We start from the raw sequence: 12,217 nt of genomic DNA, 5'->3' as shown, positions 1-12,217 counted from the left end.
TGCTTTCGAGAGGGCTAAGAAACGGCAGCTTGTCCTCTCAGAAAGCGAGCCAGGCTGAAGATGTTACTGCGGACCACGACTACACGGCACATCCACCCGCAGGTAAAAGATAGTATATTGTATATATTTTCCATGTAAGATAATTTCAGTAAAATACAACTGTTGCCATATTATCATTATTATTAGTATTAGTATTATTATGATCACATAATAATGAAATTATGAGATTATGTGGTTATGTATACACTCCTGATCAAAATCTTAAGACCAGTCAAAAAAGGTTTTTTTTTTTTTGGCACTTTGATTTCTGTTTTCGGGGGTTTTGGGGTTTTTTGAGCTATGGTCTTAAACTTTTGATCAGCTGAAAAAAATCATGTTTGAGTGTAAATGCAGTTTTCAGAAAATTCCCTGCTCAAATGTTCTTGTCTCTTGCACTGATTGTTTTCTTTTAACATTGTGAAGCTCTACTTAGAACCTTCTTAAGATTCATTAGTGCAAAATGCAAATTCTTGCAATTTTTTGACTGGTCTTAACATTTTGATCAGGAGTGTATTGTGGAGAGATTAAGTCAATGGCTGTATACATACATGGTCCAACTCGAAAATTGGAGAATATATTGTGACTGATAAAAAGTGTAATAATGGTATGCTTGTGACTGCTTTCAAATCTAAATTATTTAATAATTACAATAATAATTTTTTGGTAACAACTAATTTGTCTTTAATTGAGAAAGCGTTTTCTGAGTATGTTAAATGTCCGGTTTCACCCAAGGTGAAAGAAACTCATTTCAAAATCTCTCACAATATTTACCCCGTGGCTGAATTTTTGCACAAACGATTTAAATTTGATTTAACATGTTGTGCCTTTTTGCAAATGTGCAGAAGAATCTCTAAGTCATCTCTTTTTTTCCTGTCCTTTTTCTTTTAAACTTTGGAAAGATGTTAAAAATTGGTTATGTCTTAAAATTGAAGACATCCCTGAGATAAATATCACCCACATATTGTATTATGTTGATGACCTTGATGATCAAATATCTGATGTGGTAAATATTGTTTTCTTACTTGTTAAGTATCATATACATTGCTGTAAATGGAGAGGTTCTACTCCTTGTTTTGATTTTTATTAATCAGTTTAAGCTGTTTTACATTTCCCTGAAACTTTAGGTTTGCAAAAAAAGTAACTGACAGTATCTCTACTTTTCTTTTGTTTTGAATCTTGCTCGGTTTTTTAGTCATTTGCCTTACTGTTTGTTTTTTTCTGTCTGTATTTTTAGCCCCTTGTTTTCTTTGTTTCTTATTTACCTATGTTGTAATGTTCTTTGTACCTCAACGAGTCTTTGTATACTGTTCGCATATAAAAAAAAATACATGCTCCGACTCACAACATGTATTGATCTTCACAGAAGTAATGTTTCAAATATATAACTAAAACTTATTGCTAACCGTATGTTTTGCTATTTTATTTAGTGGTTTTACAGGTGCACTTGATGAAGCTCTGGATTATATCAAGGAGTTGGAGGCCAGACTTAAAAAAGTGGATTTGTCTGCCACACTTTTTAGCCGCTACTGTGCCTCTGATGACCAGATCCGGTTCTACACCAAATTTCCATCTGAATGTGTGTTCCAGATCTTCTGGGAATCCATTGCACCCTCTGCATCACGCCTGGTGTTCTGGACCAGAGCACAGAAACTTGGAGAGGAAGCATGTGCTGAAGCCAGCCCTGCCCGCTGCATGCCTCTGATTGATGAGTTCCTGATGTTCTCATTCAGGGTAGCAGTGGGCATGAAGGAGCAGCTCATTGCTGACATGTTTCAAGTCAGCATAGCTACTGTCAGCCAAGTGACCATCACCTGGGCCAACTACCTCTTCATTGTGTTCTCTTCCATCAACCTGTGGATTAGTCGTGAGAAGGTAAAAGCCAGTATGCCTCAGAAATATCTGAAGTTCTTTCCAAATGTCCGTGTCATCTTGGACTGCACAGAAGTTGCTCTGGAAACGCCATCATCCCTCACCTTACAGTCTGAAACGTTCTCTGCCTACAAGAACCACAGCACTCTGAAAGGGCTGATTGGAGTTGCTCCCAGTGGGTTGGTGACATTTATTTCAGCGTTGTACACAGGCTGCATCTCCGACAAAGAAATAACGAAGGTCAGTGGAATCCTTCCTCTGCTTGAGCTGGGACATGAAGTCATGGCAGATAAAGGCTTCCTCATTCAAGACCTCCTTCATGAAGTTGGTGCCAAACTCATCATTCCACCATTTAGGCATCCTGGTTAGTTCAGCAAGGAAGAGACAGAGGAGACCAGACCATTGCTCGTCTGCGGATCATTGTAGAGCGAGCAATCGCTAGAGTAAAGTGCAACCACATCTGGGATTCCCCGGTGTCTCTCACTTTAATAGGAACTGTCAATCAAATCTGGCACAACTGTTGTGTTTTGGTAAATTATCAAGGCCCATTTTGTGTTGCAGACTAAATTATTTCTGTATGTTAATTGTTGTAATGCTATGTAAAAAGTTAAATGTCTAGACTTTTGAAAAAAATATTCAATTAAAACACTTTAGCAGCACACTTGACTTTCTTTTTGTGTTAAGTTGAATTGCAAGGAAAACAAATCAAGTACAATTTACAATATCTAGTAAAAGCAAAAAAATCCATAACTATTTCATATTTAATAATTGTACACCATACATTGATTTAAAAAAATACTTAAGACAACCTCAAGGAGAAAAATGTCCATCATCTGTTGTGTTTTTGGGCTGACCTGCATTGCATTGGACATTTACAACCTGAAGTGATGTTTTAATGCATTCCATATGGGAGCAAAAATTTGCTATCATTGTAACACCTGGTGGCAGCAGAGCTTGTCATTTTTTATAGAAGAAAATCAGTTGCATTATGCCAAACTCCAATAAGAGGTAAAATTGAAAACTACATATGGTTTGCCATATGTAGTTTGCATGGAGCTTAACCACACAATGTGTAGTCTTTGATGATTACACACCACAAGAAGGAGGGTAGATAAATGTAATCAATAAAGATCACTAAGAATATGGCAAATTGATTAACTTGCTTTCTTTTCTTTAAATCTCAAACTGCATAATAGTCTAGTCATGTTTTCTGTTTAAATAGTAGCTAAACATTTTTTATTAATCTCAATCAAACATTAAAATCTCAGCTTGATCTCCAAGTCTAATGTATCAGATGAGTTGACCATGATTTTGTTGGACATGTTTTCCTCTACCTCAAGGGGGCATCAAAGAGCTATTGTGAGATGATGTTCAAAATCAAGTTAGTCAGTGAGTTTTAACAGTTGGAGCAAATCAACTTTATTGTCAGCACAAACCTCGTTGGATTTCAGTCCAGAAGTATTAAAAATATACATTGGATGGAGGTTCTTTCCTCCATCTAAAACATAATTCTCTATTTTAGGCCCTAGTAAGTTCTTCACATACGGGCATTTAAAACTAGTTCCACAAGTAGAAACAGTGCAAAACTTTGTTATTAATGGTGCTACACAAAACATCAGTAATGATAGTAATAGATAATGCAACAATTGTAAATACATAAAGATACTTAAAGCTATAAATTCTGTTTTGCTATTACTGCAAAACCAATGCATATTGAATTTCATCGAGGAGGTTAATTACAGAAGAACAAAAATATTTTGAGAAAATATATTGATAGAAGCACATATAATAATTATGATGAAGTGGTTCATTTTCTCTAATTACAAAATCTCAGGGTGATACAACAAGAAACACATTTTAATGCATTCTTAATCAAACTTACATCTTTATTTATGTGCCTGAAAGAAAACAGTAAACTTGAGAATGAATGTGAGGAATGTGATGCAATAACTAGCCATCGTCAGTCAACGGGACAACCAACAGAGGCCGAGAAAGTCCTGTTTAAAGCTGGAGCTGATTAGTTGGCCCTGCCCATATCTGGAGTTTTTAAGAAACCCGAGATGAAATGGGGGGGAGAAGAAACTCCATGAAGGGGGCACACACACAGAGGTGTGTCTGTGTGTGTATTTATGTGATGGTAGCCTGACAGTGAGACTAAGACGAGCAAGAAGAGGGGTGTGTGTTTGCTAAAAGTGGGGCTTGTGAACTTGAGGAGGGAGGTACCAAAACGTTCAGTGGACTGCACACATGTGCAACAGAATCTGCTTTCAGGAATGCGTCATTAAGATGAACACGGTCCTGCTTGAGAGGATGCATACTTGTGCGTGAGTTTGAGTCTGAACAGAAGTCATCTTGAATTGTTAGAGATTCAATAACTCTTTTACGGAGATCTCAAGAGGGGAATGGAAGATGGGATAAAAACAGCAAAAAGTAAGCAAAAAGATGGAGTAAATAGAACCAGACAGACCAGATGGGCATGTGCAGAGAGAAAGTGAACATGGGATTGCTCCTGCGTTTGGCTGTTCTGCTTACAGCACTGTGCTGGTGCATTCACATCGTTTACCTGGAAACCAGCTGGCAGAGCTCCCCCCCACCCTCAGCTTTGGGACATCCACCCAGCATGACCTGAACCAGGACCAACAACCCAGGATGAAACATGGCCCAGGGAACAAACAGGATAAAGACTTTGAAAGCAGAACATCTTATCTCCACGCACTCATCAAGGACGGTCAGGTCAGGAAGCAAAACGTGGACAAAGAACAGCTGCTGACACCATGCTGCCCACCTCTCAATCCTCACAGAAAGGTATGGTCTTGATTGCAGTGAGATTATAATTGTGACCACATTGGATCCTAATTCAGTGTTATCAATCTAACAAGTGGGTCAGTGTGGCCTATTTGCTTCATCTCTGTGAATCACTTGCTAATCCCAAGAGGGCGATGATGAAGGAAGAACAGTCAGCAGAATCAATGCATGTTCAATGTTCTCTTAGAAAAGCTTCAAGGAAGGGTTTGTCATTCTGCTTTTAGTTTCTTCAAAGCTCAGTATTTATTTTTTTTGTTGAGAAATGTCAAGCGCTTAAACAGGTATGGATTAGCATGCATGAATAGCTTTGCACAATTATACTTTTTGAATTTCTTAGCATGATATTGTCATTCCAAAATAAATTTCAGTGTATTTCACTGGGACTTTATGGGGTTAGACAATGAAAGTATTATCATTATGTTTTTCCATTCTCTCTAAATAAATCTGGAAAGTGTGAAGCTTTTGTATTCAATTCTGCTGAGTCAGTATTATTGAGCTTCCTCTTGCTGTAATAACAGCAGCAAGTCTGCCAGGGGAACTTTTTTACTGGCTTTGAACAACCAGAAGCTAAATTTTTTCAATTGTAAAATAGCCCAAATTCAGTCATATTTATTGGAGAGCATCTGAGAAAACCAATTTTCTAAGTCTTGCCACAAATTTTTCATTGGATTTAGGTGTGTTGATACATATAGCCTCAAGTTTTCCAGTCACTTTATTCCTGTTAAGGGAAAAGAAAACCCCACAGCATGATGCTGCTCCAGGTATGTTTGCGGTGACGGAGTGTCCAGAAGAATTTTTAGTGTAAGTTTTCAACCTCACATAGTAGTTTGCATAAAATTTGAAAGCATTCTTGCACGTGTTTGGATTATTCCTACATGTCTTGAGGTAAATTTTAAATCAGTCATACTATGACCTACCATTTATCAATAGCTCTCTTCTTGCCACTCTTCCAAATAGCCCTGATTTGTGACTTTGAAGGCTGTGTTTTTCTCCTCCATTGTAAACAGCGGTGTCATAGAAAAGAGGGGTTGAATGAATTGTACTCCACTGTGCAATGTATTCACTGTCCTGACTTTATTCTGTGAAAACCTTGCTAAGCCAAACATTGTGAGTTTCAGTAACATGTCAAAAAGTGGAAGCGGTCTGAGCATTTCTTGCAAAACAATGCAACTCATACACTGTGTATCAGCTACAAGATCCCTTGTAAAGATCTGTTAAAATGCAGTGTCTTCTGGAACAAACAGCTCACACACACAAACTTCACACACACAAACTTCAGGAGGTTGAACCTGGTAACTTTGTGAGACGTGAACTCCTTTGTTTTTAGACCCTCTTCATGTCTTTTTATGTGATTGTTTAATCTCCTCATCCATTCATCTTCCTTTGGTTTCCCGTCCCATCCCTTCACACAAGATGCACAATCACTCAAACACACATGGCAAGCTCGCCCTTGCCCTATCCCGATCTTGCCTCCTTTCATTCCACTCCACTGCTTTTCCTTATTATGTTCTTTAAAGCATTCCCCACCCATTCGAGTTTTGCCTTTTAATCTTTTACAACCTAAAATACCTCGAGACACATGAGCAACGGTGAGTTTTAAATGCCACAAAAATCACCGCAAGGCTATCATGCTGCAATGTGAGATGAGCACATGCACACGCCATCAATAATACAAGAATGCCATATGCTGATTTTCTCTGATTCTTAACTCAAATTTTGCCTCGTAAGATGCCTCGGAGGGGCCTCAGAAGAAATTCTGTCATGTGTTGCTCCTCTTTAAGTGTTTCTTTTTCACTACTTTCATTTCTCCTTCTCTTCACTCCCCTTAGGCTCTCATCTTGAAGATCACAGCACCTCTTTTGCTCTGCCATGTTTAGCACTCCCCACTCTCATCCTCTCTCTTGCTTTTTCGAGTCTTGTGTCATGGGAACACACTTCTCATTTTGTGTCCACTTCTTATTTCTTCACCATTATTTCATGCATAGCAGATAAAATAATAAGCTGCAAAGCAAAGTTGATGTTTTGGAAGGAGGATGATAGGCATTTAAGGATTGAATGTGAAGATTCAACCTAATTTTATTCCTTCAAATAACAGCAGCACTACTGAAATGTACTACATCTGCTGAGATTAAAATACACAAATCTATATTTTATGTACTAAATATATTATTCTGAAGGTTGCACTATATTTTATTTAGGGAAATCAGATTAAAGAGGGCTTTAAATTCACACCACATCTTTCAGATTTTCATTTGCAATGCATTTTTAGTTGCTCTACGAAATGAAATCCAAATAAAATCCAATGTGTACATTATTAAATTTACAATTGAATGACAATAAAAATCTTTCTATGTCTGTCTTTTGCGTAAGGTGACAAAATATAAAGTTCAACAGGGACAAATGCTTTTGCAATAAATACATTCATTTATGTAAAAAAATCCACATAAAATCACACAATGCCGGCAGCATAAGTGCAAAAGAATTTGAGAAATTTTACAAGTCTTTTACTTAGATACACTGTTTTAAGAAAGATAAGTATATTCCATAGCTGTAAAAATCTGCTAAAGCATTGAGGATTAATATGCTTATTTAAGTAAACGCATTTAAATATATTGAAAGTATAGTTATCAGATATATTATATACCTACTGCAGATGCGTAGCTTTTTGATTGACAGTACTTATACACATATGTAATAAAAATACAATGTGTAACTGCTTCTCCAAAAACATCAGCAGACCTGTACAAAATAGGGCAGGAAAACTTATTTTCAAACTTCCACTCTGGAGCATGTAGCGTTGAAAGATGACAGGACAAGCTGAGCTGACAAATGCTGTCTTCAATAATGAACTCTGCGTGTGTTGGTGTGTGTATGTGTGCGTTTAAAAGAGACTGCTAGGGGGTTCTTTTTTGAGAAAATCAATCTTAAGGAAATCTATTTTCTTAGCTCTCAGACACTCAAATAAATACAAAGACGTCTTCTTTAATCATTTACTTCACATGGGCTTTCTTAAACACTGGGGAAAGATGAGAGGGATGAATTGGGACATTATAGACAAACGTGAGATGTGTTGGCACCAACAGCAGCGACAACAACGGAAAGAAAGGGAGCAGAAGAGACGGCAAAAAGAGAAGAGAAGCTGATGACTCAGCCGCTGACTTACATACAGTGATAAACAGAGTGCTGCTCTAACGTTGCAGAAACACACACACACGCACACGCAATGACACACTTAGAAAATATGGTGCCTACACACTTCAGTGAACTTCTCCTGGTCTGGATGAAACACTAGCCTGAAAGGAAACAGCTGCTGGGAAGCTACAGGGTCATGAGAAGTGACCACATGACATCTTGATTTAAAGGCCTTTGCTTTCCTTGTCTGCACTGCTGTCACTTTCTGCCAACAGCAGGTATAGAGATGCAACCTTACCCTTGTTTGATGGGGGAAGTGAGGACCAAAAGAAACAAGAGAGGCTGTATTTGCCTGTACATTTAAATGCCTGCAGTACTCTTTGGTGGAAACAAATATACAGCTTGATACACAACACATAGGTAAACATGACACACTTAGAAAATATGGTGCCTACACATAAAATGCCTCTATAAGCTGTGAAGTAACTGATTAATGATAGTATATTTATCGTAGAATAATCCAATGAAATTCTTTTTAAAAAACTTCATTTAAATACATTCTAAAGACAAAAGCCAGACTTTATTAGGAATATGTTAATGTGAGATTATTACTGCAAAAAAACTTGAAGAATAGAGTGGTTGGATGTCTTTCTGAGAATAACGTTAAACAAAAATGAACAACATTATCTGATTGAGAAAAATACAGTAGATCTGTGTTCCCTTGCAAGTAGAAGGTTTAAATTCTGTAAGGAGTTTCCACGTTCCTTCTGCTCATGTTTATGAGTTTTCTGGGTATTTCAGTGTCCTGCCATCACTTCAAAAATATCACTTATGTTGATTAGACACTGTTGAATAGTTGTTGGTCCTGTGTGTCTGAGTATTGCTGTGTGATGGACTGGAAACTTATCTAGAGGGTCTGTTCTTTTCCAATGAGCAATGTAAATAGGCACCAGTCACTCCATGAAAATGGGATTTAGTCGCTGCTTTGCGGCTAGGAGAACTTTTGATGCAATAAATTTAAATAGAAACAAACTGAGGGATCAGTACCATCTTGGCAGTCCTTTCCTGTGATAATAGAGGGAAAGTATATGATTTTTTTGGTGATTTCCTGTTATTTTTTGGAGAAGGTGCTGTTTTTTTTTTTTTTTGCTTTATTTTCATGAGCCAAAGTTGGATCAACGCTACCGAACTCAGCCTTATATGGAACTTATCAGCAGAAGAGTAAGAGATTGCTTTGAATTTTGCAAAGTTTTCCTCTTCCATAACATGAAACCAGTGGAAGTATAAATAAAACTATCTCTGTCTATCATGTCTGATGACCCTATTTGGTGGGGATTTTGAGTAGATAAGAAAATCCCCACTCTTATTTAATGAGAGAAATGCTTAAGCTCTTCCAGATCTTCTGTATTTCACCATATAAAATCTGGCTGCCAGTTGCATTTGTTTTATTTGACGTGCAGTCTGTGCTGAGACATTCTTTTCTCTCCAAAAACCGTATCCTGGATCAAAGCAATGACTACCCCAACTAAAGTATGAACAGCTTCAACACTGACAACCTCCTGCAGAACCTTACCTTTGTCTCAGCAGCTCAACATCCCCTTTCTGCTCAGTGGAGGATTTGATTTACATCAGTGGAGCAGACATTCTGAGTGATCAATATCTAAATTTACGTTTGTATCTAACCCTTGCTAGTATTACACTTGGAAGTTTTGTTCTTTTTCTCATTTCTGTTGGTATTACACACACACTGGTGCCACATTGCAACCCCATTCACTTCCTCTGTAAGTCTCATTCTAAAACTGATATGAATGAAACAGAAGTTACATGGAGACAAAATAGCACGTAATGTCAAAGTGAAACATGTTTTCAGATATTTTTGAAAATGTATTTAAAGAAAACATGAACAATAGGTGCAAAAATTCTTCACATCCAAGACTTAATATTGAAGAACATTCTCTGCAGAGTTTCATTAGTTCAGTACAGTTTGATGAGAAGCATCAACAGATTTTCAGGTTTCCAGAAATGCTTAGTTGGATTTAAGCCAACAAACTGCTTTTAAGGGTCACTCCTTTATCTTGGCTGTGTACAGAGAATGACTGGATGGACGATTTTAATGTGGTGAACACTTTAAGAAAGACATATTCAGCTTCTTTTCAACAAGGGCTTTCTCCTTACCTCATAGCCCAGATTTGAGAAATGCAAAATTAGCTTGTCCAGTCAATAGATTCTGTCAGCTGAGCTGAGGATCTTTGCAGCTCCTTTTAAATTACAGAATTAAGGGGGTTGAATAAAAATATATTTCACTCTTTAACGTTTGATTTGAATACTCTTTGAAAAACGATGTGCCATTTTCCACAATTTATACCATACTTCATCTTGCTCTGTCATGTAAAATTTTGAAGCAAAACATTGAAGGTGGTGGTGATTTGACAAAATGCAACAGCAGTGTTTGAAGTCTCAAAGGTTGCAAATGAAAAAGGAGAACCAGCCTGGTATGGATTTTTCAGATTTTTAAATTGATGATGCCAGATAGGAAGTCAGATGCTACAAGCCACACTGAATAATTAGATAAGGGCGGTTCCGCTCCAAAGTTTTCTGCATCACGTAGAATACTGCACTGAGTTGATTCTTTGTCTTCTTGGATGCTGCAGAGTGTTTTAATTCTCTGTATTTTGTTTCTCAACATCATTGATATGGAATCTACTTACAGTATGAGACATTTCTAAAAAGACTTATATGTCTGTCTTCAAAGTCAGAATTTTTAGGTTCTCTCCTGCATAGTAGTTTAACTCATCTGAAAAAAGATTTGAAATTAAACAGATTTTGCAAAGAACTAATCGTACCTAAAATAGTATACAACATTTTAGTCCCCATGTTTTATTCAACTTAATTTACGCTTCTTCTATGACACTCGCTTCACAATCTATCAATAAAAAATGTTTAACAATTTTGATTTCTTCATATAAAAACCTTTGAAATGCATTCACTGTCATGAGTCTTATCTCACAGAAAAAGCACTGCAAGAACGTGGACACTGCAAAGTTTTTTTTTCTACATGAATTCTTTCCCTGAGATTTCTCCCAGATAATCTAAATGCCATTCGCATGTCAAATGCGCTGAAAATCCAAGACAATCAGCAGCAGAGACCAAGAATTATAAAACGAAGTGAAACCATGGATTCTTTAAGACAGCCTTCCAGATTCTGACATGACAAATAGTGACAGCCCACGGAAATGATCATGTAGTGATGCAATGAGCAAATGTCATTCAATGCCTCAATGTTTTTAAAATGAGTGGACACATTTATGCAAAGTTTGAATTATTTTAACTTATGTTAAATAAATCTGTCTTACAACTAAAAGTAAAAAACTATGAGCATTTTAATTAGCAAATTTTAATTTGCATCCATTTTTCTTTTTTGCAGAACTATTGCTAAATGTATATATTTTTTTAAACTAACAACATTGTCATTATCTTTGTGCCAGAGTTCTTCTGAAATAGATTGCCCTGGACTGTGTGTAACAGTCCAGCAGCCATGTGAGCACCTAGTGGAATTTATAAAACAGAACCCAGTGACCATTTCTCCAGGTACTAGAAGAATCAGCATAACTTGGCACTAATTCCTTTCTGATCGTCTCTTGGTCAATAAATATCGACTGATGGGGGCAGAAAGAGGACTATTAGAAAAGAATGAGAGAGGTTGACTTATCTAATCCCAAAGGTGTGACTGGAGTTAGTTTGCAGACATTATTGTTAACTATGGAAGCAGTGAGTCACAAGAAATTAGTGGCTTAGAATCCAGACATGTCGCCTGGGTCAAACACCCCCTCCCTGCTCTGAAATGACACGCTAACTACAGTGCTTGCTACTGTCAAACTGTTATGCTGAACTTTTTTTCTATGCTTTTAAGATAAATTTAATTCTCATTCCCTGTTGTTTTTGTTGTTTTGTTTTCTGTAAGCTACGTGTCAAACATGTTGTGCCTGTGAAAATTCTTCTTGAGTTACAGATGAAGCTCTTGCATGGCTGACTGTAAACATCTTTGCACCTTGCTCAATTTGACACTAACTCTAATCTCTTGAAGAAAGAAAAGAAATATCTGGTATTTTTTGGAGAAATATGCAGCAGGTGATTGGGAAAGTTTGTTTCGCTGATCAGCAAAAAAGCATACATAAAGAGGGTTGCAGAGTTTAAAATCTTGGAAAAGAGGGGGTTGTTTTCAGTCGGAACTCTTTAAGGCAGATTATGTTTGGGTCTTCAAGAATGGCAATGACCCAAAGCTTATTGGTTGAAATAGAAGTTTGTAGATTTTCATGAGAGAAAGATAACCTAATCAAATGCAAATGTTTTGTTCATTAGTCAAATACAACAA

The 12,217-nt window shown here is 37.0% G+C and overlaps 1 pseudogene; it reads left to right on the top strand.

Moving 5' to 3' along the window:
* Positions 1 to 4,378: 4,378 nt before the first annotated feature.
* The window catches only part of LOC129352472 (probable methyltransferase-like protein 24), a 32,927-nt pseudogene continuing 25,088 nt past the window's right edge, over positions 4,379 to 12,217 (top strand).

Source organism: Poeciliopsis prolifica, unplaced genomic scaffold, assembly GCF_027474105.1.
Source record: "Poeciliopsis prolifica strain line A6 unplaced genomic scaffold, Auburn_PproV2 SCAFFOLD076, whole genome shotgun sequence".
Classification (NCBI taxonomy): Eukaryota; Metazoa; Chordata; class Actinopteri; order Cyprinodontiformes; family Poeciliidae; genus Poeciliopsis; species Poeciliopsis prolifica.
The sequence above is the reverse complement of the archived record's forward strand: the minus strand, read 5'-3'. Positions and strand labels throughout refer to the sequence as shown.